Here is a 27,989-nt window from a genome sequence, read left to right as displayed (position 1 = left end):
AAAATAAGAAAATTGTGCTAACCTCAGATTAGAGTGATGTTGACCACATGTGAACAGGAAGTTGACTATAGAAGAAGAAGTCACACAAAGTGGCTATTTGATTTTTGAGATAGAGCCTCTAGTGTTGGAGTTATGAACAGTGTGACAACTTACCCGTGTGACAACTTACCCCACTCTCCCTACAGATATCATTAAAAGAGAATTGGCGGCGGGTCCTCAGTTTTATCTGTCGTCTTCACCATAGCAAGCTATTTCTCAGAAAAGAATAAGTTTTATAAAGCAATAAAACAAGGATTAAAATATCCTGATTAAATGTTGAGTAATGTAGCCCTTAGCAAAATGAATAACAATTGAGAAAAAACAATACTGTGCTCTCGAAAGAAAAACGTGGTGCAGGCACGAAAAATACGTCCCATTGAAATACATTAGATTGAAAGTCGCGCTGAGTGACACGAAAAAAAGAAGGAAATTCATGCCCCTGGACACGAATAGATTCATGTTGAGTAGCCTACCGAATATATTGTGTATACATTAAGCCCCGTTCACACTACACGCGACTTTGTCGCTGCAAGTCGCCAGCCGCTGGCGATGAGGTCGCTAGTGGGCGTTCCCACTACTGGTTGACTAGTATGACATCCAAAAGACAGCGAATCAGCTTTCTTGCCGCTATCACTGCAGGCCCAGGGGCTGATGAGAAGGATCACGTGCGCTCCACTCCTATTGGTTGTCGCTCGCGAAAATCGCTCTTCATTTGCATAAAGTTAAACATTTCTCAACTTTATCGCGTCGCCAGACACGCCCCATCTAGTCGCCAACGGTTGCTGTCGCGCGTGTCGCCGGAAGTCGCCCGCTCACCATTGAAATGAATGGTATCGCGTCGCTTGGTCGCGTGTAGTGTGAACGGGGCTTTATGTGTGGATATTCCCAAACTCTCTGACAGTGCGATCTATGTGATGTATTTTTTTATTTTTATTTTTTATAAAAACACATGTCTGTATTAAAGAAAGAATTATTGATAAACAGTAAACACGTAGGCCTATTTAAAATGGAATTAAATAAGTAGCCTACTTTGGGTGTCTTGTTCATTATATTTATTTTCATACAAAAGCAACAAAACTTAAATTAGGCCTACATCCAGTTTATTAGCAACACCGTGCACGGGCGAGAATCCCGTGAATCCCGCGATATCCGCCTTTGATCTCACAGGTGTCTGATCCACTGCGAGAAGAGAGATCTGTCCGGCTTGCCTGCGCTTTCTTCACTCCTCCTCTCACTGCAGCCGCCTACTCTCGACTACTCTTCAGCCGAGGCGCATCTCAAACAAGCCTATTATCACTACCACACCGTGACATGATGTCACTGTCAGACTGTGATGTTCATTAATAGCAGGACAGGAAGAAGACCTTCACCTACATTAGACAAACATAAATGGTCACTATCCAGCACAAGATGTTTGTCCAACAGATAAAAAAAAAAAACCTTTCTGAAGAAGTCAAACCGCAGCAGGTTTCAGTTTCTGTCAGAAGCTGAATTCCATATAAGAGTCAGAAGAACATTTATATGTTGCCTAACTACATTTAGAACATGCGTTCAGTGGAAGTGTGTGTGTGTGTGTGTGTGTGTGTGTGTGTGTGTGTACTAGGGTCAAACTCTGTCGTGGGAGGATTCACACATCAGATGAAGAGCTTGAGAGTGTTTTCAGTGGATGATCTTCTCACTGAACAACTGAAGAAAATGCTTCAAATGCTTGTTTTGTTCTGTTTGTGTTGGTGGCATATGATCTGTAAGTTATGAAACATTTTTATGGCTTAATATCAGTAACAAGCTAGTATGTTTTTTTATTTGCAGTTCTTCACAGATGAATCCAATTAAACTTATTGTGAGATCTGAATAATGGAAATTGCTATAATGAATTTGCATTTCTCTTTACTTTTTGTATCAGTTCACATTTAAACTTTACAAAACTGACGTCAGGCTTTGTAAACAAACATAGACTCAATCTGTTCTTGTTCGTGTTCTTCAGGTTTGTTTGCTGTTGAAACAAATGAAATACCCAATCTTGGAAGTTAATTCCAAGATGGCCGAAAAGCCGACACCAGGGTGTAACATCTGACAAACAAAAGCTTATACTTTAAAGATTGATTGCTGTTTGTGGAGTTAGACAAAGTGTATTATGATTTGAACTATCAAGTTATTATTTAAAGGGAAAAAGAGTGCTCAAAATGCCAAAACCAAGACGATGCGAGTTGTCGGATACTGTTCCAGCAAACCAAACCTGCCTGGAGGAAAAGGCCGCTGGTAGCACCGATAGTACTTCAGAAATATTGAAGGAACTAAAATTATTTCGAATTGAAACGGCTGAAAACTTTGGTGTGTTGAAGAAGGAGGTGAACGATATAAAACTGAACCTTGAAGAATTAAAAACAAGGGTGAATGACGCCGAACAAAGGATTGCAGACAACGAGGATCGAAACATGGATCTGACTAAGGTGTTGTTTCATCTAATGCGCAAACAAAAGTTTCTTGAGGAGAAGTGCGAGGGTCTGGAAGGCCGTTTACGGAGAAATAATTTAAGAATTTACTCTGTACCGGAGAAAACAGAAGGAAGCAATATGATGGAGTTTATAGAAAAGCTTATTCGTGAGCAGCTTAATATCCGGGAAGAGATTCACATTGAAAGGGCGCATCGCGCTGCAGCAACAGGTGTTTCCACGGGACGTGCCGTGGACTTTGCAAGATCAATCATCGTTTGTTTCCGTAGCTTTAAGGAGAAACAACAAGTGCTACAAGCTGCATGGTCTTCAAAGAACATTCGGATCAAGGATCAACGGATATATTTTGATGAGGATTACACCACTGACGTTTTTAAGGAGCGCGTAAAATACAGGAGTGCAAGGAAACAGCTCCAGGAGCGAAAAATCAAGTCTCGCATTCTGTACCCTGCAAAACTCATGCTGTTTTTACAGGATGGAAAGACCAAGATCTTTGAAAATCCACGAAGAGCAGCTGAGGGTCTAAAGGACTTTGGCATAACGATGGAAGTCCCAAAACAAGAGCCGGATTGGGATTCAGCGCTGCGGGCTGTAGGATGGCAGTCCCCCCGCAGTAGGAGCAAATATGCACCCTCTGGGGAAATAACAGCTAGCGTTGAATCTCTTCGACTTTCTTTGGATAGTTATGAAAACGATAAGACACACGATGAATAAGGTATGTGGAGACTGCATTGTGGCAAGCGCTAATTTGTAGCCTATATTTCAGTGCAATGTCTGCTGCAGTGTGTGAACATATCCTTATACAAGCTGAGAGTTCAGAAGGATGTGCCTATGATCAAGATGAACTGGACTCGGAGTCAAATTTATTCCCAAATATAAATGATATATGTAAATACTATACAGACACAGAGTTTACTAGTAAGATTGAAACGGCTGGTTCATTTTCTCTTATTCATTTGAATTGTAGAAGCCTATATTCCAATTTTAGTAAAATATATGATTATTTGAACACATTACAAAATAAATTTACTGTTATAGCTTTGTCGGAGACTTGGTTAACGGAGGAGAAAGGTGTGGAATTTCATTTTGAGGGTTATGAATTGTTTTATGTTAATCGTATTAATAAGAGAGGAGGGGGGGGGTTGCTTTATATGTTAGTAGTAATTTGAAATGTAAAACAATTGAGTGTATGACTAATGCTACAGAAGATTTAATGGAATGTTTAACTGTTGAAATTGAAATGAAGAAACAGAGGAATATTGTTGTTACATGTATATATAGAACTCCAGGGTCTAGCATTACATCATTTAATAATAAGCTGGAGCAATTATTATTTGGGATTAATGAAAATAAAGTGTCTATAATTTGCGGGGACTTTAATATAAATCTCTTGAATGTGTCTAATCATACTGGTAGTTTAGAGTTTCTTGATTTAATGTATAGCAGAGGCCTTTATCCCACCATTACAAGGCCTAGCCGAATAACTTCCAGTTGTGCAACATTAATTGACAACATTTTTTTAAATAATAATATAATATAACTTATAAAAAATATAAGTGATAAAACGGTTAAAGGTGGTCTTTTGATAAATGACACTACTGATCATTTACTGATATTTGTAACTTACCTCTGTGATGTAAAAACAAATAAAGAAAAGTCTAGTAAAGTTATTAGGTTAAGAACAGAGGAAAGACGAAATAGATTTAGGGATGCTCTTATGAAAGAACAATGGGATGATGTTTATAGTACAAACAATGTTAATAAGGCTTATGAATTATTTGTTGAAAAGTATCTATGGTTATATAATAAAAATTGTCCTATAAAAACAATGAGAGCAAGAAATAATAAAAAACCTTGGTTAACGAAAGGTATATTGAAATCGTGTAAAAAGAAGAATAAGCTTTACCGGGATTTTGTAAAATATCGGACAGCTAATGCAGAAAAAATATATAAATCTTATAAAAATAAGCTGACTTCTATAATGAGACGTGCAAAGAAAGATTATTATATAAGCTTGTTGATAGATAATAAAAGTAATATTAAAAGAATGTGGAAAGTCTTAAGGGAGGTTATGGGCAGTTAAGTGAATTATTGTCAGCCATCATATTTAGTGAATGAACAGAATCTCGAGATAAGTGGTGGAAAAATGGCTGATGAATTTAATTCATTTTTCTGCAATGTTGGTCCAAATCTTGCCAAAACTATACCACTACATAATGAAAATAAAAGCTGGATAGGTTAAAGCAGAGTTATGCAATCTCTTTTTCTTGATGAAGTTAGTGAGAATGAAATTGTTTCTATTGTATCTAAATTAAAAAGTAAATATTCATGCGATAGTGATGGCTTAGATATGTATATTGTCAAAGAAACCATAAGTTGCATTAGTAGACCATTAAAATATATAATAAATTTGTCTTTTAATAGGTTTCTTTCCAGAAAAAATGAAGGTGGCTAAAATTATTCCCTTATTTAAATCTGGTGATAGGCATAGTCTCACAAATTACAGGCCTATATCCTTGCTTTCCCAATTTTCAAAAATTCTTGAGAAGCTTTTTGTTAAAAAACTTGATTGTTTTCTTGAAAAAAATTCTTTGATACACGATAATCAGTTTGGGTTTCGAAGCACCCGCTCAACAACTATGGCTTTGTTGAAAATCACAGAAGATATTACTACAGAATTGGGGAATAAAAATCATACGATTGGTGTTTTTATTGATCTTAAAAAGGCCTTCGACACTCTTGATCATGGTATATTGTAGGGGTGTAACGGTTCACAAAATTCACGGTTCGGTTCGATACGATACACTTGTGTCACGGTTCGGTTCGGTACGATTCGGTACGTTTCCGATACAGCAAAAAGAAAGAAATGCCAGAGAAATTTCCTTGATTTAATCTTTTTAATTATATTTTTATTAAAACTAACATCATAAAGTATGATATTTTTTAACTTTGAGCAATGATGGAGCTATACTTGACTTTTCTTAGGAGCTTATAAAACAAAACAGCTCCTTGGACAAAATTAAATGTAATATTGTAGTAGTTATAAACAAAGGTTTATTTTAGTTCAGATTAACATTTGAGGGCAGCAATTGTATTCATAATGTCAAAATAAAACCGACGTGATGTTACTTGAAAACATTATAGCCTACTATTCCTGCCAAACTTCCATGGTTACAGTTAGTAGTGTTACTACAGTAAACCCATGGTGAATGTTGCTGATCTGTGGACACTGGATAGTTCATTCATGGCACAATGTTTCTTCCTGGTTTCCACGTCAGCGCTGTTTGATCCGTTAATAACGGAGAAATGCGAATGTTTCTCACTAGATCTTGCAGCGATGTTATTACTTCAGTGGCGAATTCAAATGCTTTCTTTACTGGATTTGGCTGTGTAGTAACAGTGCTGATGATTAAGATCGGCTCGCGCTGTATTTGTCCAAACTGATAAACGGTCCTTCAACCACACAATAACGTGTGGTTTCGTTCCGCTTTCATTACATTTGCCATTTGATGTTGGGCAATGTTGTGGTCACGCACATTATGAGCGCGCTTGCCACGCGTGACGCGCCTTCATTTGAAATAACGAAATTTTGGTCGGCAGGAAAAATGGTCCAACGAACCGTTCGGTTCAAAAATGCGTACCGAAAACCGAACCGAAAGCCTCGTACCGAACGGTTCAATACGAATACGTGTATCGTTACACCCCTAGTATATTGATATCTAAATTACAGACATATGGAATTAGAGGTGTAGTATTAAATTGGATTATTAGTTATTTAGCAAATAGACAACAATATGTAGAGTATATAGGCCATGAATCTAAGTTGGAACTCATACAGTGTGGAGTCCCTCAAGGTTCTGTGCTGGGGCCTAAATTATTTTCTTTATATATTAATGATCTCTGTGACGAATCAAAGATTTTACGTTTTGTTCTTTTTGCAGACGATACAAATTTTTTTGCATCGGGGAAAAACTTAAACGTACTAATGAAAACTATTGAACAAGAATTGGTCCTACTTCAGAAATGGTCATTAAATTTAAGTAAAACAAAAAATATATGTTGTTTACAAATCAAAAATGTTCTGAAAATGTTAGTTTGAGTTTTAATGGAATAACTATTGAGAGAGTGTCAGAATTTAAGTTTTTAGGTGTACTCATTGATGAAAAATTTAAATGGAAGTCACATATAGCTTATGTAAGAAATAAAATTTGTAGAAACATTGCCGTTATGAGTAAAGTAAAGTTTATGTTAAATTATAAGGCAATGAGAATCCTATATTGTTCTTTTGTTTTGCCATATTTGATGTATTGTTTGTTGGGGGAATTCTTATTTTAAAAATTTAGTGCCTTTATTTATTTTGCAAAAAAGGGCTTTAAGAATAATTCATGGAGTTGCTCCAAGAGAACACACTACAGGACTGTTTCTGGAGTCAGGACTACTCAAATTGAAGGATTTGGTTTCTTTACAAACTTTGTTAGTTGTTTATAAAGCTAAACACTGCCTGTTACCGCATGGACTGCAAACCCTTTTTACTTTAAATAGTGAGACAAGCAGAAGAAATAATGATTTCAAACAACCTTTTGCTGGAAATACCCTCAAACAAATGTGCGTTTCAGTTTCTGGTGTGAAAAGATGGAATCTTCTAGAAAATGATCTAAAACGTTGTTCAAATATCTTACAATTTAAAAATAATTATAAACAAAAGATACTTAATTTATATAAAGATGAATGTGAAAACTAATAAAATTATTACAACAATTATGGTTTCGGTGTTATTTTGGTTGTTGAACCTGCCATTATTACATCTTTGTTATTTTTGTTTGTTTAGTATTATGTAAGCAGAATTAGTATTAATAGATGATAAAAATAATAATAATAACAATAATAATAATAAACAAAGAGAGAAAAAATGTGTTATAATTGAAAGTAGATTATATCTGGTCTGGGCTATAGTCTGTATATGTATGTGTATATGTGTGTATATATATTTCCTTTTATTTCTTGGTGTTTGTCATTTTATGTCGGTGAGGTCATCTAATTTGTGAATCTTGTTTTTGTAGGAATGGGGTAGGAGTTTATAAGATTTTTTTCTTCATCCTACTCCTGTTCTTTTTGTCAAGGAATGTACTTTTGTTGTGTTTGTTGGATTTGTTAGGTTGTTCTTGTGGTATTTTGTGTTGCATTACCATGAAAAGAGATTAGAACAATAAATGAAATGAAATACAGTCAGTGTCAGTGATGGAGGGAGAATCTGTGCTTCTACACACTGAACTTACTGAAATACACACACACGACGACATACTGTGGAAATTTGGAGCAGAAAAGTCTCTGATAGCAAAAATAAACAGAGATTCGGGAATATTCTCCACATATGATGATGTTCCTGATGGGAGATTCAGAGACAGACTGAAGCTGGACGATCAAACTGGATCTCTGACCATCATAAACACCACAACTGAACATGCTGGACTCTATGAAGTAAAGATAATCGCATCTGAACTGTCATCAAAAACATTCAATGTTTCTGTCAATGGTGAGTACAGATCATTTTTTACATTCTTCACAGAAAATTGACAGTAGCGGCTCTATTAATACATTTAGATTCTGTGTCGTAACACTAGTTTATGATTGGCCGCTAGTTTTAAATAATTGCTGAACATGAATTCAGCCTGAGGGTGGCGCTCTAATGTTGATTGACAGGCTCAGAGAATGTTCAGAATAACATTGATTTATACCAGGCTGTTGAATGCTTGAATCTGATTGGTTGATGAACGTTCGGAGGATTCAATTATTTTCAGGGAAACAGCTAAAGTAGATCCAAGCAGGTTTTGACCGCATTACCGTTCCATATCATTTCGCCAAGTGATTTCAGTTATTTCAAAAGTCCTTACAACCCTTACAACAGTAAAAGAATCAAAACCCACAGCCACACCGAACAAGCAAATAAATAAAGTAAACAATAGATATAAACTACATATTATTTCAAAGTTTTTTTTTTTTGAGAAAATTATGTTTTATTATGTCCAGACAGCACATACTCTCTTTTTCCCGCTCACTCTCTCTCACTCAAACGCACACACACATACAGTACAGACACAAACTCACAAAGAAACGTGTTGTCAAACCTCCATTACTAGCTCTAAAATGACTTTTTGGAATCAGCAACAGAGGCTTTGGATTAGGTGCGTAAGAAATTAGTCCTTCACACAAGCGTGTTTTAAGGACAGCACATACAACAACATTCATATGAGCTCATTTAAAGGGGTCATATAATGGTGCATGCACTTTTACAAGTTGATTGTACTGAAATTTGTGTTGGCAGTGTCTGTACACAACCATCATATAATGATAAAAATCCATCCAGTCGTTTTGTTTTAATCTCCTTATATGTTTTCCCCTGCCTCAAATTGAGCCGTTCGACCGTGTGACGTCACAAGCTCGCACGCCCCTCCCACGATTGTTGATTGACAGGAGCGTCTCAACACAGACCCGCCCTCGCTCGTGAGCGAGCTGTCAATCATAGTCTGCGCGGACTGGCGCGGTCATTGTTGATATGCTGGAGCACTGTCTATGAGCAGAATGGCGTCTAAGCGATTGTGGTGTTCTGTTCTTGGGTGTAATAACGAACACAGCAGTCATTTTAATGTTCCTAAATCCGAACCGCTGAAGACGAAGTGGCTGAGTTTGTTTTCGAAGGGAATATTCCCCACGAGCAACGTCAATGCGTTCATGTTTGCGCGAATCATTTCTCACCAGACTGCTTTATAGACGAGGATCAGTATAAAGCTGGATTTGCTAAGCTGCTGCTCATGAAAAATGGATCGGTAGCTGCTACCAGATATTCGTGTTCCTGCTGAATCTCCAGAAGAACGGAAGTGAGTGTAACGTTTTATTAAACTTTAGGTAACACTTTAGAATACGGTTCCTTCGTTAATGAATAACTACACAGGAACAAATGAGTAACACAATATTAACAATCTAGTAACTACTATTAACTAACAAGAAATTCTGATTAACAAATTAATAAGTAACAGTGCACAGATGAAAGTGGTAGTTCACTATTAACTAATCAATAACTACTTTTTTTTAATGCTTCCCAGAGAACTACTGTAAGAATCATGATAACTAACTAGTAATGACTCAAGTGTTACTACATACTTCTAAAGGAATGACTAATTATTTGGATCCGTATTCTAAAGTGAAGATCATGGTAACTAACTAGTAATTACTGAAGTGTTACTACATAGTTCTAAAGGAATTACTAATTATTTGGATCCGTATTCTAAAGTGAAGATCATGGTAACTAACTAGTAATTACTAAAGTGTTACTACATAGTTCTAAAGGAATTACTAATTATTTGGATCCGTATTCTAAAGTGAAGATCATGGTAACTAACTAGTAATTACTCAAGTGTTACTACATACTTCTAAAGGAATTACTAATTCTTTTAAGCTTTTGAGGTTTTTGGTGAAGTTTTAGATAGTAATTCCCATAGAAGTATGTAGTAACACTTGAGTAATTACTAGTTAGTTACCATGATCTTCACTTTAGAATACGGATCCAAATAATTAGTAATTCCTTTAGAACTATGTAGTAACACTTTAGTAATTACTAGTTAGTTACCATGATCTTCACTTTAGAATACGGATCCAAATAATTAGTAATTCCTTTAGAACTATGTAGTAACACTTCAGTAATTACTAGTTAGTTACCATGATCTTCACTTTAGAATACGGATCCAAATAATTAGTCATTCCTTTAGAAGTATGTAGTAACACTTGAGTCATTGCTAGTTAGTTATCATGATTATTACATGAAAAGCCAATCCTAAAGTGTAGAATCTTCTAATCCTTCACAAGATATTTGCACACACGTATGAGGTAGGAGACATTAATAAAATCTTCTTCTTTTTTTGCGAGGTATAGGTTAAATAATAAAATCACTGTCTATGATATTTGGATGGCCGATATGTTCTCAATATCGATAATCGATAATGTTACTCAATATGTTCCAGCCGTCACCGTGACTCTGGCCAATTTTCTGGCATTCCTCTGGACTGGCATTGAATCACTACAGGACAAGTAAGGTCCCGACAACTGCATTTAAAAAGCCATTTCTTTAAAATTATTCAGTTGATAAATAGTTCTCTAGGAGAGAGCATAGGCTGATTATTTCCCAAATCATAAGTCTGCTATGCTATTACATATTGATAAACCTTGTGTATTTGTTTACAGCAGTTATTAATGTTAATGTAGTGCTAGTCATTTGTCCTGAATAGTTATTGATTAGTTTTGCATGAACTATTAATCTTCTTCAGTAGTTCTCTGGGAAGCATAAAAAAAATAGTAGTTATCAATTAGTTAATAGTGAACTACCACTTTCATCTGTGCGCTGTTACTTACTAATTCGTTAATCAGAATTCCTTGTTAGTTAATAGTAGTTACTAGATTGTTAATATTGTGTTACTCATTTGTTCCTGTGTAGTTATTCGTTAACGAAGGAACCGTATTCTAAAGTGTTACCAAACTTTATATTAATATATTAATCTTTGCAAATTGCTAGCTGCACGCTTCACAATGAATGCGTCTAAGATTTACACTCAGGGTACATTACGGCATGTTTTCTATGTATGACGTTCTCAATATAATTCATAATCCCATGTTTATACTGAACAACGCGTTATGGTTATTGAGTTACAAATGGTGTACGCCAGAGCTCTGGTATAAGCATAGAACAGAGGGGCGGAGTGAGCAAAGCTCAAGATCATTTAAAGTCATATGCACTGAAACGGCGTGCTGAAAACAGAGCTGTTTTTGACCAGGTAAAATAAGTGTTTTCTTACAATACTAATGAGAATTTTTAATTAAAGTATATTACAAACTTTTAATTTAGACCCTAAAGAATCATATTAGCTTGTACAAAAATGGCATTATATGACCCCTTTAAAATAAAGGATTTATACGTTCACTCATTTGTTACGCTACTCCACACATCCCTCTGCCAACGTACGTGTTTACAATCTGATTAACTAGTTGCTGAACTGATGCTTGAGGTCTGTCCTAATACACACACTTGCAGTCTTAGCCACTTGACAGTGGGTGTATGTGACATGACGTAAGTGTGTAAGACTGTCTCAGCTCTGAAAAGTGCAGTACACATAACACATGCTACATCCACACTCTCTAAGGCCCTGTCACAAATAGCACATTTCATGTTTTCTTGCAGTCTTGTGGACTTACAATGGTCACTGTGTGCTCATGTCCATTAAAGGGTTAGTTTTGGTGTATTTGGCCGAGCAGTGGTTTGGGTGGCTCGCCAATGTATTAGATTTCTCCAATACATAATATAAGTAAGCTTGACCAGTTCTTGTGGGGAGAAGAATTTATTGAAGGTTTGTAGTGTAGCAGTCCTTCAGCAGCGATGTTAGCATGTCGCCCTTCAACAATCTCAACCCAATGTTCTGTCTGTGAGACAGAACTTTATACATAAAGACAAATGGGATACAAACAATAGAAACCTGTTAGGACCTCCCACAGGAGATCGATCGAACTTTCTAATCCACTCTGAGCAATGCTGATTCTTTGTCATTCTGGCCAATCAGGTTCTGTGGGCCATACACCTGTATGTGCTATTCAGTTTCTATAGGCCATACATCTGTATAGGCCATTTGGTTCACACCTTTACAGACACAGATAGACTTTATTACATCTGAGGCAGAGTCACAATGTAAATTAATCTGATGACTGAAAATACAAAATCTATCAGTTAGTTCACCCAAAAATGAAAACTCTGTCAGTAATTACTCGCCCTCATGTTGTTCCAACCCCATAAGACTTTCGTTCATCTTCAGAACACAAGTTAAGATATTTTTTATTAAATCTGAGAGCTGGATCACTCCTCCATAGGGTTCTAAGGGATTGAAACTTGCCGGCCGAGAAAAGTTATTAAAGACATCGTTAAAATAGTCCAAGTGACTACAGTGGCTCAACCTTAAGTTTATCAAGCGACGAGAATACTTTTTGTGCGCAAAAAACAAACAAAAACACGTGTGCTGTACGTCACACGTATGCTCACTATTGGCCGATGTTGGTCATGTGTGTGATGCGTGTAACGTAAAACCAGAACGCCAACAGAGAAGGAAATGAATAGTTGAATAAATTCTTTATGTTTGCTTTGTTTTTGCACACAAAAAGCATTTTTGGGTGAACTATCCCTTTATGTCCACAAGACCGTACATTGTCCCATTTGTCAGTTTATTTTTTAGAAGGGTTCGGGTGTCCGCTAGTTCCCCCTTTGCGGCCGATATACGCCCTTGATGCACACTTCTGCAGAGCCCGCACTGAAGTGAACTCCACAGACTTCAAACTTACCCGACAGTCAAAGCGGCGTTACGTACTGAAAGTGTGGACTCAGAGGAAGACCGCGAGGGCTAATGCCGAGTTCAGACTGCACGATTTTAGCCCCGATTTTGGCTCGCCGACAGGTTTTGAGAAATCGCCGACAAATGCCCGAAATCATAGGCAAATCGGTGCTCGTTCACACGAATGACAATCACGCAGTGTGAATAAGCAAAGACGCGATCTGAGAGAGTCGCCGACGAGTCGCCGACGCCCGTGAGATATTTGGCATGCTAAATATCTGGACCTGTCGGCGATTCACAATCCTGCTGTGTGAATGTGTTCTGACTGAAAACTACATCGGCGATGACCGACAGCCAATGAGAGAGCAAGATACAGGGAGGAGGAGTTATAGACCAGAATATCAGTATTTTAATAGATAGGCCTATATTTACAATTATATCAAACAAAAACAAAGCACAAACATTTGCATGACCAGCAGCAACAGCAGGACATTTGCAAAATTATTTATTTACCCCCAACTCTCTTTGCAAAACACAGTCCTTGCTCCCCTCGTCTTCCCAACCATTTCCAGCATAAACTGTTTATTTTTTCTTTTTCATTTTCGCTACAAATCAGTGCACAGACAATTTGTAGACTATCATTTTTAATAACAAATTCACTGTCGCGCGAGAACTCCGGTCTCACTCACGCGTGATCTTCCGTTATTTCCCATCACTTCTCGCGTTTGTTTGGTTGTGAAACGTAGTTTGTGGACCAGGCAGAAGTTGTCGGCGATTCTTTCTTTTGTAAAGTCATGCAGTGTGAAACCTCCTGTCGCCGATCCACCGTGCAGTGTGAACACAGCAGCAACTGAATGTTACCCCAGATAGTCATGCTGTGTGAAAACAACAGTGACCCGATTATTTTGAAAATCGTGCAGTCTGAACTCGGCATTAGGGTGCCATTTGGGACAGGGCCTAATTCTCCTTTAGATCGGTCTTTGAGGCTAAAGCCCGAACTTTTTTTTTGTGTGTGTGTACAGTCAAACACATAGCCTTTCAAACTACATTTGATAGCATGCGCGAACGCAGAGAATCAACAAATATGCTCTTAAAACTTTGCCCAGTGTCGGCACTATTTTCCTCCTGAATTTATGACGGATAAAAACGTCTTTGTGTTCTTTTAAGCTAAAGTTGCGTCTCTCATAACCTCCTCACACAAGCACTTGTCAATGCGGGCGTCTGATGTTGTTGTTGTCTCTGGTATGTTGTTGTTGTTCTTCTGTCTACTTTCGTTTTTCTACTGTGAAACAACGGCCCAGTGTTGCCACCTTGTGGATCAACTCATTAGTGCAAAACAAATTGTGTGCAACCAAAATACGTGCAAACGAAATTACATATGAGCCTTGCTTACACTAGCTTAAGCGTATCCCGTTTTTTCTGTTCAGGAACTTATTTAATGTCATATCTAGTGAAACTTTCAGTGTGTGGTGATTTCACCCTTTCACAGAACACACTCCATGCGGTGTACAACTAACTTTCCAACTTTCTTCTTTCTTTTTTCTGCATTACTCAACAATTTACCTCTAGAGCCCCTAGTGGTGCAGTTCCACATTACATGTGTTATAGTAAGCAATTATATTATACATAGAGACGGTTGTCTGGGAACGCCCCTGGGAACACCCCGTCACGTGATGTGAATTTAGCCCGTGGGGGAAAACATTAGGCTTGTTCGACTTCATGCAGCTCTGCGCAGACCGATCGGCGGCAGACTTGAAGCAGTGCATGCCGGTTAGAAATTTTGTCCGACTTGATACAGCGCCGACGCCACGTGACTGTGACGTATGCCATCAAAGTACCGCGAGAGCGATTCGAGAGTAGCCGGAGAACTCAGCCAGCGCAGCTTCTGAAGAGCGGCTGCACGAGCTCTGATGACGACACAGCTGTTCCACGATTGGCCGCGTTCACCGCATGACAACGATCACGTGCGTTTCGTGTTTATTCTCACACCTTTAGTTCACACAAATCAGTTTTTTATAACAGTAAACACTCTTTTCATGTAGTCGTGATGTTAGGCTATATTGTGTTATGTTTATCAAAATAAAAGTGATTAAAAAACGTCGACTGCACTTCATTGATAGTGGCTATTTTGAACTTTATTCTTGTTCAAACAGATGTAGTATGAAGCAGTACATAAAGTATTGAATGCAAATGTGTCTGAAACATCTGTGCATTTGGCAAATATTGAATTTATTTCACTTCAGCTGTGGTAAAGTATACAAACACCACGAGCGGTCACTACGGGAACCAGAAAGTGTCCGACTTCACGTCTCCGTTTGCAGCTCCTCCCCGCCTGCACGCGGCTACTCTCGCCGATCAGTTACATCCAGCCGCAGCCGATGTCGAACACACCTAGTGCCTTGGCGCTAATTGAAATACACGAGACAATCATGCTGAAGAGTTGCTGTGTCGTTTTCTGTACCCCCAATAAACAAACAAATTATGAATTGAAGTTCTACATCCTTCCTAATAAACACACAGAACCGGAAAGGAGGACAGGGACTTGTAATTTTTGAGATTACTGAGTAGATCCCTGTGTGATATAGTAGTGGGTGTTAAACTCGTAACGTTAGGCAGTGGGCCAGATTTGTCTACATCCCTTACGAAAAAGAACTATAGTAATCCTATAAGATCATAAGATTACTATAGTAGTTTATAATACTTTCTGTGATGTTCTGTAATACCTCTAAAGTACGTCCTCTATAGTATGTTCCAAAATACTATATTATTCCCATAGTATTCCTATAGGATTACTATAATATTTTGTCTTAAAATACTACAAGATTCCTATAGTTGTTTTTCATAAGGGATGTCTCATTCACATTAGCGTTATCAGCTGAAGGCTCGTAAAGACTGACGCGAGCCTACACTCAAGCACACTGTGAGGGATAACTGTCAGCACAGTCCCTCGGTAACTTCGTACTACGATCACCGTTTTACAAAAGGATTAATAGTTTGGAGTAAAGCATACGTACAATTGGTAAGTGACAAGGTTTTATGGAGTAATAGTATGCAACATATATGAAAGTTGATTGAGTTTATAGGCTGATGTTACCGCTACAGCTACCGCGATGTCTTACCTGGAGATTCAACCAGATAACAAAATATGTCTGGAAACGACACCTCCAGCAGGCCCGTCGCCAAGGCCCCCCCCCCCCCCCCCCCCCCAGATGGCACAACGTGCCCCCCTAATCATATGGTCATTCAGAAAACTTACTATTGAGAGAGAAAACGTTTCACGTATTCCATAACGAAATGTTGTTAGCAGCATTAGCAGCACACAGGTGCACTAATCTCTGTAACTTTAAATAACACATTGTCTTCAGAAATATGAATTGGAAAATCGGAGCGTGTGTAAAGGCAGCTATACACCGGGACGAATATCGGCGCGCGTTATTCGCCAGCGTTTTTCAGCGCGTTTTTTGTGTTCACACCCAAGCGATTTTCACTGACGATGAGCCGAGTGAACATGCAAATTCATTCCCTGACATTAGATGGCGCTTAATGTAAAACAGAAATACCCCGGCCGGTACTCTGCAATACCCCTCCATAACAGTTCTCTTTTATCGAGATTTTTGTAGTTTTGTGTTTTACTGTAACTTCAGAAGCTCCAGACACGTGAGCAAAAGCGCCAATCTCATTGGTCGGATAGTTTTTGACGCGGTGCGTCAAACCAAAAAAACGAACTCGAGGCGTTTTTTAAAAAATAACGCTTTTACGCGTGGCGTTTTTCGCGTCGGTGTGCACACTCACACTAGGATCAGTTTTCTCCGTAAAAAAGAATAATTGGCGAAACTTGTGTTTTGAGCGGTGAGTTGATTAGTTCTACACGCACGCAAATCCTATTGTTATAATTAGCAGTTAGGCTATGTAAATAAGGCATTATTGTGTATCAGCTTTACTGATAGCCTAATGGAACTTTGTGAGATCGCGATGAAGTTGTATAACCGCTTTTTAATGATAATAAAATAGGCGCTCTTTGCGAGCTTTCTGCCATGCCAAATCCTGCATATAGCCTACATGTTTCTAAAGGGGAAGCGCCTCATGGTGTTATGGTTCACCCTTCGCATATGATCAGAAACTTTTTGTGTTTTGGTGTTGTTTAAATATAGAATTTGGTCTATTTCAGTTATATTAGACTAAATAGGGGATGTTATTGTTTCTGTGACTGTCTGCTGTGTAGTTCATAAAAAAGTGTGCCAACCCATTAAAATGAAATGCCCCCCCATTCTATTTTTTCTGGTGACGGCCCTGAGTCTGACCTCCGGCCATTCGATTGTGTCATTGATCCAGTTTTTAATTATATAAGGGCAATCATAACCTATTGCAGTTAATTTTGGAATGTACCGTTGACGGTCGGCAGGCGTCAATGACTCGCAATATGACATTTTTTTTCATTCAAATACACACGATGTTCGCGGAGTCCATGCCCCCCCCCCAACCCCCCCCCCCCCCCCCCCCCCCCCGCCGACTCCTCCCTCGCCACGCCCCCAACTATGACTAGTTGCCGACTGTATGCGTATGAATTGAACATCACGTATTGTAGGCCTACTTCTCAACACAACACATTGTAAGTGAAATAAATGAATGTTTAATAATTTCCGAACAAAGCCAGCTTGTTGAAATCCACAATCCTCTTTTATCATTGCTTTTTCTCTCTCAGAAGTCCATGTTCACTGCTGTGGTTCTACTGAAGCTGTGATCCGATTGGTCGTCTCTGCTCTGGTGGGCGTGGCTACTGTCACTGTTCTGCTTTATGACATCAGATCCAGAAAATCAAGAAACTGATATCCTAAACATTGTGACATATCTCAGAGTTTTAATCTGTAAAGATGCAAATGGAATTATCAAGTTTATAAAAATTAATTTTTGATTTTTTTAAATAATAAATCACTGTTTGATGAAAGAAATATATTGAGGCAATGCACTTTTTATATGATATTAAAATATAATTTGCTTCAAATTGAACTTTGTTTAATCGTATTATTCTCATTATATACATAGTGTCATAAATAGTGTCAGAGTAAATATTATAGTGTAATCTGTGATGTGTGTGACCTCTAGCGGTGAGTTTGAGGAACTGTAGATTCATCACCCTGCTGATGCTGATGCTGTTTGACCATCATCTATAGACTGCACATAATATAAGCTATGTGTGATCCAAAAAGAGTCTATTAAAGTGACAGAGAAATAAAAAATATATGTCAAACATCTCAGATCAAACTTAGAGACCAACAGTGATATATAATGAACACATTATTTAGATTTTTTTAGAACAGCTGATCAGAGAAATTACTTTAAATTAAATAAATTCAGAAAAATAAAATGATCAGATAATATGTTATTGTTGTAAATATAAATAAACAGAAAACAAAATCAAAACTCTGATACCTGAAACTTGCAGATCATTTCAGCGATAAAAATGAACTGTAAGATGATATGAATGAAATAAAACAAGACCTTCACAATCTTTTCACTGGAAATATAATTTGCTTAAATAATTATCATTTAACAGTGAAACAGTGTATTGAAAATGTTGCATTTATTCCATGTCATCTGTTATTAAAAGCAACAGTAAACATTATACACTTACAACTTACATTTTACAGCACAAACATGTGAGAAACATAAAGAGCAAAAGTGACATTTCAGATTCTGAGTTCTAATGAAGCAAATAAACAGCTCTGCCTGAATCACAATACAAACGCTGTTTTGAAGCAAAATAATGTGTATGAATCTTTATACACTTCGCACATTGTATTATGCAAATACAATTGGTAATACAAATACAGTACATTAATAACAAGTCAAAAAAACCTGACAGTACAAGATGTAGTGCAAATATTTATATTTGTGCATTTAATACATTTGTAAATGAAATAAAGATGTTGACTTTCCTGAGAACTCATGTTTATCTTAAAGGTTGAAGTTGTCACAGTGCAAATATAGTGTTAAATACTGATTTGAGTGTTTCAATCTTCCTAAATATCACACAGCATTTGTTCTATGAATGTATCAAGATAATAAGTAGGTTATTGTTGAATTGAATAATAATTAAGTAACTACAGTGAAAAAGCGCCTCTAGTGTTTCTATCATAATGAGTCTCTATCAGAATCTTCACTGCAGAAACACTGAAGTCCTTCTCAACCTTCAACAAACACATAATCCATCTCTGAAACAAGGCTCTTATTATAATAAGCATGAGAAATTATCAATGTTAATCTATTCCAGGTTTATAAACTACCAAATAATAAGTAATGTTCATCCAATTGTCTTAAATTGTATGTGCTTGGTTGTTATTTCAGCACTTTTTATTAGATAAAACTTAAAATGATCTATTCTAAAATTCTAATGGCTAAATGATGTGATGACACTTTGCAGTGACACAAACACAGAAGCTCCTAATGATCCTGAATCTGCAGTTGCTGATCTGTAGTTTATATTCTCCAGAGTGTGTGTTTGTGGTGTTAGTGATGGTCAGAGATCCAGTGTGATGATCCAGCTTCAGTCTGTCTCTGAATCTCTCAGTACCTTCAGTCTGATTATTCAGGTTCAGTTCTCTGAATCTCTCATTAACTCCATCACACTGAGCATCTGTACAGATCTGACTCTGATCTCCAGTGATTTCAGCGATGGGCATGTAATTAAAATACCACGTCATCAAATCATTTGGGTTTTTTGTTACACCAGGATCTAAAGTGACAGATTCTCCCTCCGTCACTGACTTTCTCTTCATTTGATCTCGTTCAGCAGCAGAAACACCTGAAACACAAACTAACAGATGCTGGAGGATCTTTTAGAGGAAAAAACTCCACAACAAGAATTATCTGTGAAAATAATTGTGCATATTCAATTCCTGGATCTTGACAAATTCAGAAGAAACAAAAATGAACTGCAAAATTGCTAAATGTCAAGTTAATCGTGGATGTTTTAGTATAGATTTACTGTTTATGTCATCTCTGGTGTATTTATTTTTTTAATTATTTTTTTACAGACCTGCACATTTATTACACACGTACATGTTTAGTACAATACATTACTAAATTGAAATATACATTTCTACATTATAATATTTAAAATAAGCACATTATATATCTAAAGTATTTATAATGATTTGCAAACACTTGTGATCAATATATGAGATAAACTGACAAACTACAAGATTTTTACACATTTACAATTTCTTTGCATTTTATTGTGAACTAAAAACAATGAGTACGAAATAATAGATGCCTTTAAAAATTCCGGCCAGTTGATAATACCTAGAATATCAAAATCGACTGCTGGCGGTAGATCCTTTTCCTATTTAGCAGCAAAACTCTGGAACAGTCTTCCTAAAATTGTCGGGGAAGCAGACACACTCTGCCAGTTCAAAGCGAGATTAAAGACACATCTATTTGACCTAGCATTCACATAACACACTATCGACTTCTATATTTCAATGTTAGGCTGCATAGATTAGGTCAGTCGGAACCGGGAACACTTCCCATAAATCCTGATGTACTCGTTACATCATAAGAAGAAAGGCATCTACGCTAATATTAGGGTGTTTTCACACCTGAAAGTCCGCACCAAGGTCCGAACCAAAGTTCACGTTTTGATACATTTTATACTTTCAGAAAGTTTTGGTTTGGTTTCACACTGCGATTATGCGAGCGCACTAAAGAACTTTACGTGACATACTTACGTCCTGTCGTCATCATCTGTGGGGGCTGCATCTTGACATTGATTGGTTTGTAAATGGACGTGCGTCTGACGTCAGCGTGTTGTCAATTCGGCGGGTAACTTTGACAACATGAATGAACAGACGCATATCGTTGCAACTATATTGTTATTTTTATGGCATAATTACCTGCAGCACAAACTATACAAGGCTAGTTCAAATTCGCCAAATGAACGTCCTCGTCGTGCAAGCAATCATGCGAGCTCTGGCACCTACATTTGTGGAGAGACCAAGGTGAGTGGCAATATGTTTCCATACTGGCCGTCTGATTCAAAAGACGAGTTGTCATGGGTGATTTAAATAAATGTGTCCTTATTTCCTGTAAAAGGTCTGAAAGTCCGAACCATACAGAAATGCTTTCACACTAGAAACAAACCAAACCTTTGTTGTTTGATCCGGACCGAGACTACCTCTTTTTCGTCGGACCAAATTTCATCTGTTTGGTCCAGACCGTGGTCCGGTGTAGGTTTCACACCTATAATTTTGATTCGGACCAAACTGAAAAGTCAGAAAGTCCGGACCAAACAAGGTAGGTGAAAGGGCCCTAGTCTCTCTGTTTATCACGAGGTTTACGCAGTCGGCCGTATCCAGATCTGATGAAGGACCTGCGCCTGGACACACTCACACACACACACACACTCCAGACCTGATGAAGGACCTGCGCCTGGACGCGACGACGCAGTCCTGAAGTGTCACTAGTCCCTCACTGTGAAGGCCTCCTTCCCTTTACCTCTCTACAGATAACTCTACAGATCAACCGCGTTGTCGGGATAATTGCGGTTCGCGTGGCTACGCCGAAGCGATACAATTCTGTATCATAAATATTAAGGCCAGACAAGTAGTTTGTTGAGGGTTGGTTTTTTAGGGAATGACTTCATGCCTGCACACATGCAGTATATTCAAACGCTCATACCTATAGAATGAACTCTTAATACGCATGTGCACGCCATCAGCGTTCTCACAGGTTCGCGTTTTTAAAGTTTGTGTAGAGAGAATTTAAGAGTTTTCTGTTAGAACGGTGTCGTGTTAGCGCCCCCTAAGTTAATAACTAATGATCGTTGCGACGGAAGTGAATCAATCAAAACTTGAACTGGAAAATAACTTTATTCTAGAGCTGCTGTAAAGCCAAAGCAATCTCTGTTACTTTAATGTCCTATTATCACTGTAAAGCTGCTTTGGAACAATCTACTTTGTTAAAAGCGCTGTATAAATGAAGATGACCTGACTTGACTTAAACACATGAAAATAACTGGAATGAACAGAACAGAACTAAATGTTACAAACTAATGGATCATCAGTCGAAAAACAAAACAGTTGAAAGTGATTCAGATCAATGATGCAGATAAAGAGAAAAAGCTCTGAATGTCACTGATATAATAAACACGATGATGTGATTTAAACAACCTGGTTTCAGACATAATAACTCACCATGAACAGAAACATTGAAGATATTTTCAGTGTCGCTGCCGTTGATGATCAGTAGTGTATAAACTCCATAGTCTGTGTTTCTGATGTTCATGATGGTCAGAGATCCAGTGTGATGAATCAGCTTCAGTCTGCCTCTGAATCTCCAACCTCTCATTACGTTCATTACACTGAACATCTTTACAGATATCACTGAGATCTCCACTGATGTGAGCGATCTGAATCCATTTATGTCCGTATTGAAAATACCATCTAATATTTTCGTGTTGGTTTGTTTCAACACCAGTGCATATAGTGACTGAATCTCCCTCCATCACTGACACTTCTTCTGTATAAACACCAGACACACCTGAGGAAGTGAACAGATAATTATGTAATGTCTATGGCAGTGTTACGCCCTCACTAGGGAGCAACAATGAAGGAGGAAGAAACGTTTACGGCGGTTACAATACTCTCTTTATTTTACACTTTCTTCATGACAAAGACTGTCTCTCAAGCTCTCGCAATACGCCGCAACGCCGATCAACATCTCGGTCCTGGCCAGGGATCGATGTGACAGAATGGAACGCTCCATGAGGACGCCAAACAGGAAGCTTTTATTGACAGGCACACCTGTGCACCGGTGCACCCAATCCACCTGATTACTCCCTCAGCTCCGCAGCGCACCTGTAGGAGGAGCAACACACACCCAGACACGGCAAAACCACAATACAAGTATACAGCCGTAACACTCCCCCCCTTAAAAAAAAGGAAACTAATATGTTTCCGCCAACAATAAGCATTCATAACCGCACTAACAAATATAATTTAAGTATAGGCCTATACATACACAATAACAACAACATTGCTTACCCCCCGTGAATAAAGTAATAAATAGAAAAACAAACCTGTTAACTCTTCATCCAAGGCACCACCTAAGAAATGTTCTACAAGTGTGCCCTAGACAATGCATCGGCCACTATATTTTCTGAGCCCTTCACATGCCTAACATCTAAATGAAAGGGCTGAAGGAAAAGGCACCAACGCATCAGTCGTTGTTTTGGATTTTTAAGCGAATGTAAAATGTAAGCGGATTATGATCACTATAAACTATTACCACTGCACTGTTCCCACCTACATACACATCAATTACCCACAAAGCAACAACAATGACACACACAATGACGCACACAATGACACACACAATGACACACACAATGGCACACACAATGACACACACAATGACACACACAATGACACACACAATGACACACACAATGACACACACAATGACACACACAATCTTCCCACTTCTGAGCGAGGAAGTGGACCGGGGCAATCAATAATAATATAATCAAACGGTTGACATACAGCCGGAATTGGACGCAAAGGGGCTGGCTTTAACAACTGGTTCCGTTTACTGGCAAGCTTGCAAATTTACACTTGGAAGTCTTTGACTTAAGCACTGGACAATTCGACTTCCAATGTCCCTTTCCCAAACAATAATTACAGTTATCATAGTCACTTGACGTTTTTTTCCCCAAAACGCCCGATTGGACTCATAGGGACAATAGAAGAATTTACTCGTGTATGAACCTGATGTTGACTGAATTCATTAACACGGGGCTTATGAATAAGCTCCCAGTCATCAACCAGCAGTGCAGCCTCTGACACGGTTTTAACCTGACGCTCCGCAACATAAGTGGCTATCACCTCGGGAAGTGTATTTCTGTATTGTTCAAATAAAATCAACTCTCTCAGCTTATCCACTGTTGTACTATCTGCCGCTGTACACCACCGATCAAACTGCACAGTCAACCCTCTTACGAACTCAACATTTGTTTCATTCACCTTTCGCTGTAACGTACGGAACTTTTGCCGATAACTCTCTGGCACACGCTCATTAATTTTTAACACCGCCGCCTTAATGGCTTCATACTTCTGGCTGTCAACATCAGATAGCGTAGAATAGGCTTGTTGGGCTTTACCTGTTAACACGCATTGAAGGAGCAGAGCGCGTTCAACATCACTCCACTTATACGCTACTGCGACTCGCTCAAACAGGAGAAAAAATATCTCCACCTCAGCCTCATTAAACGGCGGTACTAATCGTAAATTATGAGCCACACTCAGTTTCGTCAAATCCGTATCAAAACCTCCCATTGGCTTACCTTCTTCGTGTAATTCTAGTCGACGCCTTTCAATCTGTAAACGCTGTTGCTCTACCTGTTGCCGGCTCTCCTCCAACTCCAACTCCAAACGTACCTTGTCACATTCCAAGCGACGCTTCTCACACTCAGTATCACGTTGTATCATCAACAACTCTTTCTGTTGCTCAAATGAAAGTGTGCTTAAAGCAGACAATGGAAGAGTAGTCGGAACAGGAGTACTTACGGCAGGCAACGCTGCTGACCCCGGTAATTTAGATTTTTTTCTCAAGATTTCAAGATCACACAACGCAGTCTCAATGATTAACTTAATTCCGTCCTTTGATCTTTTTTGATTATACGTTAGCTCGATTTTATAATGCGCAGCTAGCTCCAACAATTGCTCTTTGGTCATTTCCTCTAACAATTCCTCAGACGGAGTCTGAGAAAATGTTTCAATCAAATCGGTAGCCATAATTACCAATAATCACGCTCAATAAATATCAAATTTATTACTTTGACAAATCAGGGTTTATTTAAAGAAACTAAACCATCCAATTAAACTAGCTCAACCCTAGTCTTCAGTTGGCCCAAGACCGGGTATTTACGCACTAAATCCCGCAAGTTTGGGAAGACGACCAATTACCGAGTCGCCCCCCAAACCTCGGATGTGCCCCCGAGACAACTGCTCTAAGCCCCGAGCCAACCAAAAATAACAAACTAAAAAAAAAAAACTACGTGCCCAAAGACACGCACTAAACCTACCCGGACGGTTTGTTCTTCAAATACCCCCAACAAATTATGTTCTAGAACCTAACTAATTAATGGAGCGTTCCAATTTTTCAATTCACAAATAGTCGGATAATATACAAATATTCAAACATCAATTCAAAATTATCCTACCTTTTACCCTCCTTCACAAACAACGTTCTTTTTTTTTTTTCAAAATCATTCGCACGAATCCAAACACAAATTTAGTTCGACGAGCCCCCAATTGTTACGCCCTCACTAGGGAGCAACAATGAAGGAGGAAGAAACGTTTACGGCGGTTACAATACTCTCTTTATTTTACACTTTCTTCATGACAAAGACTGTCTCTCAAGCTCTCGCAATACGCCGCAACGCCGATCAACATCTCGGTCCTGGCCAGGGATCGATGTGACAGAATGGAACGCTCCATGAGGACGCCAAACAGGAAGCTTTTATTGACAGGCACACCTGTGCACCGGTGCACCCAATCCACCTGATTACTCCCTCAGCTCCGCAGCATACCTGTAGGAGGAGCAACACACACCCAGACACGGCAAAACCACAATACAAGTATACAGCCGTAACAGGCAGACATACAAAATGATACAAGAGGAAGTGCTATAAAAATGTTTCTCTACAGATCAAACAAGCAGCAGAAAAACACAGTCACTCAGACAAACTTACACATTAGATTTTAGGTTACATGAGGTTTATTGCACATCATAATAAACACCATAAACCAAAAATCTTGATTCATATATTGCATATTTTTAATCCCTTTATTTTTATTTTTTTTTAAAGATAACACACACACACACACACACACACACACACACACACACACACACACACACACACACACACACACACACACACACACACACACACACACACACACACACACACACACACACAATGCCACCAAAACAGTAACTACAGTCCAGGATAAATAATTCATCAAACGTTCAGTACCATTGTACATGCTACTTTGAGCTATACTAACAGCTTTAACCCCCATACCGTGTTGGGGACAAATGTGGGCAAAATAATTTTGATTTATTTTTTAAAAATACTTTCCTTAATCTGAGCGGTACGAGACTTGGCTACTTTTCCTAAATAATCCACCTGAACACACACATTTTTTTTTTGACTCGATTCTACAATGTTAAGTGGGTGGAAAAAAAAAAGTCCTTAATCTTGTGTTCGTGGACAAAAATGGGCACCCATAGGAATGAATGGGAAAAACTGTAATACTGTAATTCAGAGCATTTGTTTTGTCTAATAAAAATTAATAGATCCAACACAATGCATATCATACATACACACAAATGAAGGGGTGAGCCTGTACAACATTCTAAATTTTGCAAACACTCACACTCACACACACACACAAACACAGACACACACAAACACAGACACACGCACACAAACAAAGCATTCAATTAGCCTATTCACCTTATTCCGCCCCGCCCACTTTTAATACTTCGCGCTTCCGCATTTTGTCATCCGACTTCCGCTAAACTGGCACGGCACATCCGGTAGCTATTTCAGTTGTTAGAAGATTGTTTTTTAGCTAGCCAAAACTTTAGCAAAATGTCAAATAACGTTAATACCATAAATGTTTTAAACTGGGAGCACGGAGAAAACTTCATAGGACGATCAGTTGGTCTCACATTGTCTCATCCATCGTCATTGTTAACGTGGCCAGAGGTAACAGTTAACCTATGTGGACATATTTAACTACTTCGTCCTGTTAGGAGTTGATGGAGCAGCAATAACAAATTATGTGTAAATAAGAAGGAATGAGAATATTTAGTTAAGGATAGGAGATGAGGTAATTGGTTAAATATAAATGATTAAATAAGTTGTATAAAATCAGTTGTAAGAAGTGTTTGATGTTTTCAGGAAGCTAGAGACACCTTCTACTGACCTTCATGTAGATACATTTCACCATTTAAATGTCTTAAGTAATAAACCAAGATGGTATTCATTTGCAAACTTGACGTGACTTATTCCTTCTAACTAGAAGACTTAATTCATTTAAGTTTTAAAGGGAATCTACAGAGCTCACATATGGTTTAATAATAAATGACTGACAGGTGAAATCTGGTCACATTGTAAAGGTTTATAAAAATAACTTCATAACAGGTAAAATCTGGTCACATTGTAAAGGTTTATAAAAATAACTTCATAACAGGTCAAATCTGGTCACATTGTAAAAGTTTATAAAAATAACTTCATAACAGGTAAAATCTAGTCACATTGTAAAGGTTTATAAAAATAACTTCATAACAGGTAAAATCTGGTCACATTGTAAAGGTTTATAAAAATAACTTCATAACAGGTAAAATATGGGCACATTGTAAAAGTTTACAGGAAGGACAAGTTTCACCTTCCTTTCATAGAGGAGATCGGTAATGGTGAAGCCTCTGTCTGCCATTACTTCATCGCCTGGACGAAGTTATTAAGTGCACGATATTGAAGAAAAAATTTGATTACTCATTAAACAATGCGATATTCGATACGATTGTGCTTAAAATTGATAAAATTAACTTAATTTAGATTTAAACTTATATAACCTACATACGTGTTTCAAATTTTTTTGTGACAAGAAAACATCCCTTCAACTTGTGAAAGTGAACAGCAGTGTTTTACTGTAGCATAAGAAGTGTTATTTTAACATCAGTGTAAACCACGGGGTTAAGGGGTTCAGGTTATCCTACATTAGGTCTATTTAACAACAGAAACTGAATAATCAAATGTAAAAATAAAACACTGCTTAGTTTTCACTGTATGAATTAAATATATATATATATATATACACTGATTCTTATTAAAGCTAAAAAAGTTATGCATATTGCAATATATTCATTTGTTATATTTAGATATATTGTGCAGCCCTACATGTTGTGTTTGGAAACACTTCTCCTCCATGATGTCAAGCCAACGCGAAATCACCTTGCTTACAATGGACTGAGAAACACCAAACCTTACAGCAAGATCACCCTGCAATAAATTAAGACGCAGCTTCATTAGGAGCTGATCTCAAGTGTGTAGCTGAAAGCTGTTGGT

General features: G+C 38.0%; 1 protein-coding gene and 1 long non-coding RNA gene across 2 annotated transcripts in view; one reads left to right on the top strand and one right to left on the bottom strand.

Moving 5' to 3' along the window:
• The window catches only part of LOC130073761 (uncharacterized), a 253,608-nt gene that overhangs the window by 26,911 nt on the left and 198,708 nt on the right, over positions 1-27,989 (top strand). The window lies entirely within an intron of this gene.
• On the bottom strand, positions 19,304-22,094 carry LOC130073762 (uncharacterized). Its single transcript, XR_008804387.1, has 3 exons — positions 22,045-22,094; positions 19,479-19,655; positions 19,304-19,424 (listed from the first exon to the last, which is right to left on the bottom strand). It is a non-coding gene; the product is annotated as an uncharacterized LOC130073762 (long non-coding RNA).

This window comes from Rhinichthys klamathensis, unplaced genomic scaffold (genome assembly GCF_029890125.1).
Source record: "Rhinichthys klamathensis goyatoka isolate OS25496 unplaced genomic scaffold, OSU_Roscu_1.1 h1tg000558l_1, whole genome shotgun sequence".
In the NCBI taxonomy this organism is placed as follows: domain Eukaryota; kingdom Metazoa; phylum Chordata; class Actinopteri; order Cypriniformes; family Leuciscidae; genus Rhinichthys; species Rhinichthys klamathensis.
Note: the sequence above shows the minus strand (reverse complement) of the source record. Positions and strands in the feature narration are given on the sequence as shown.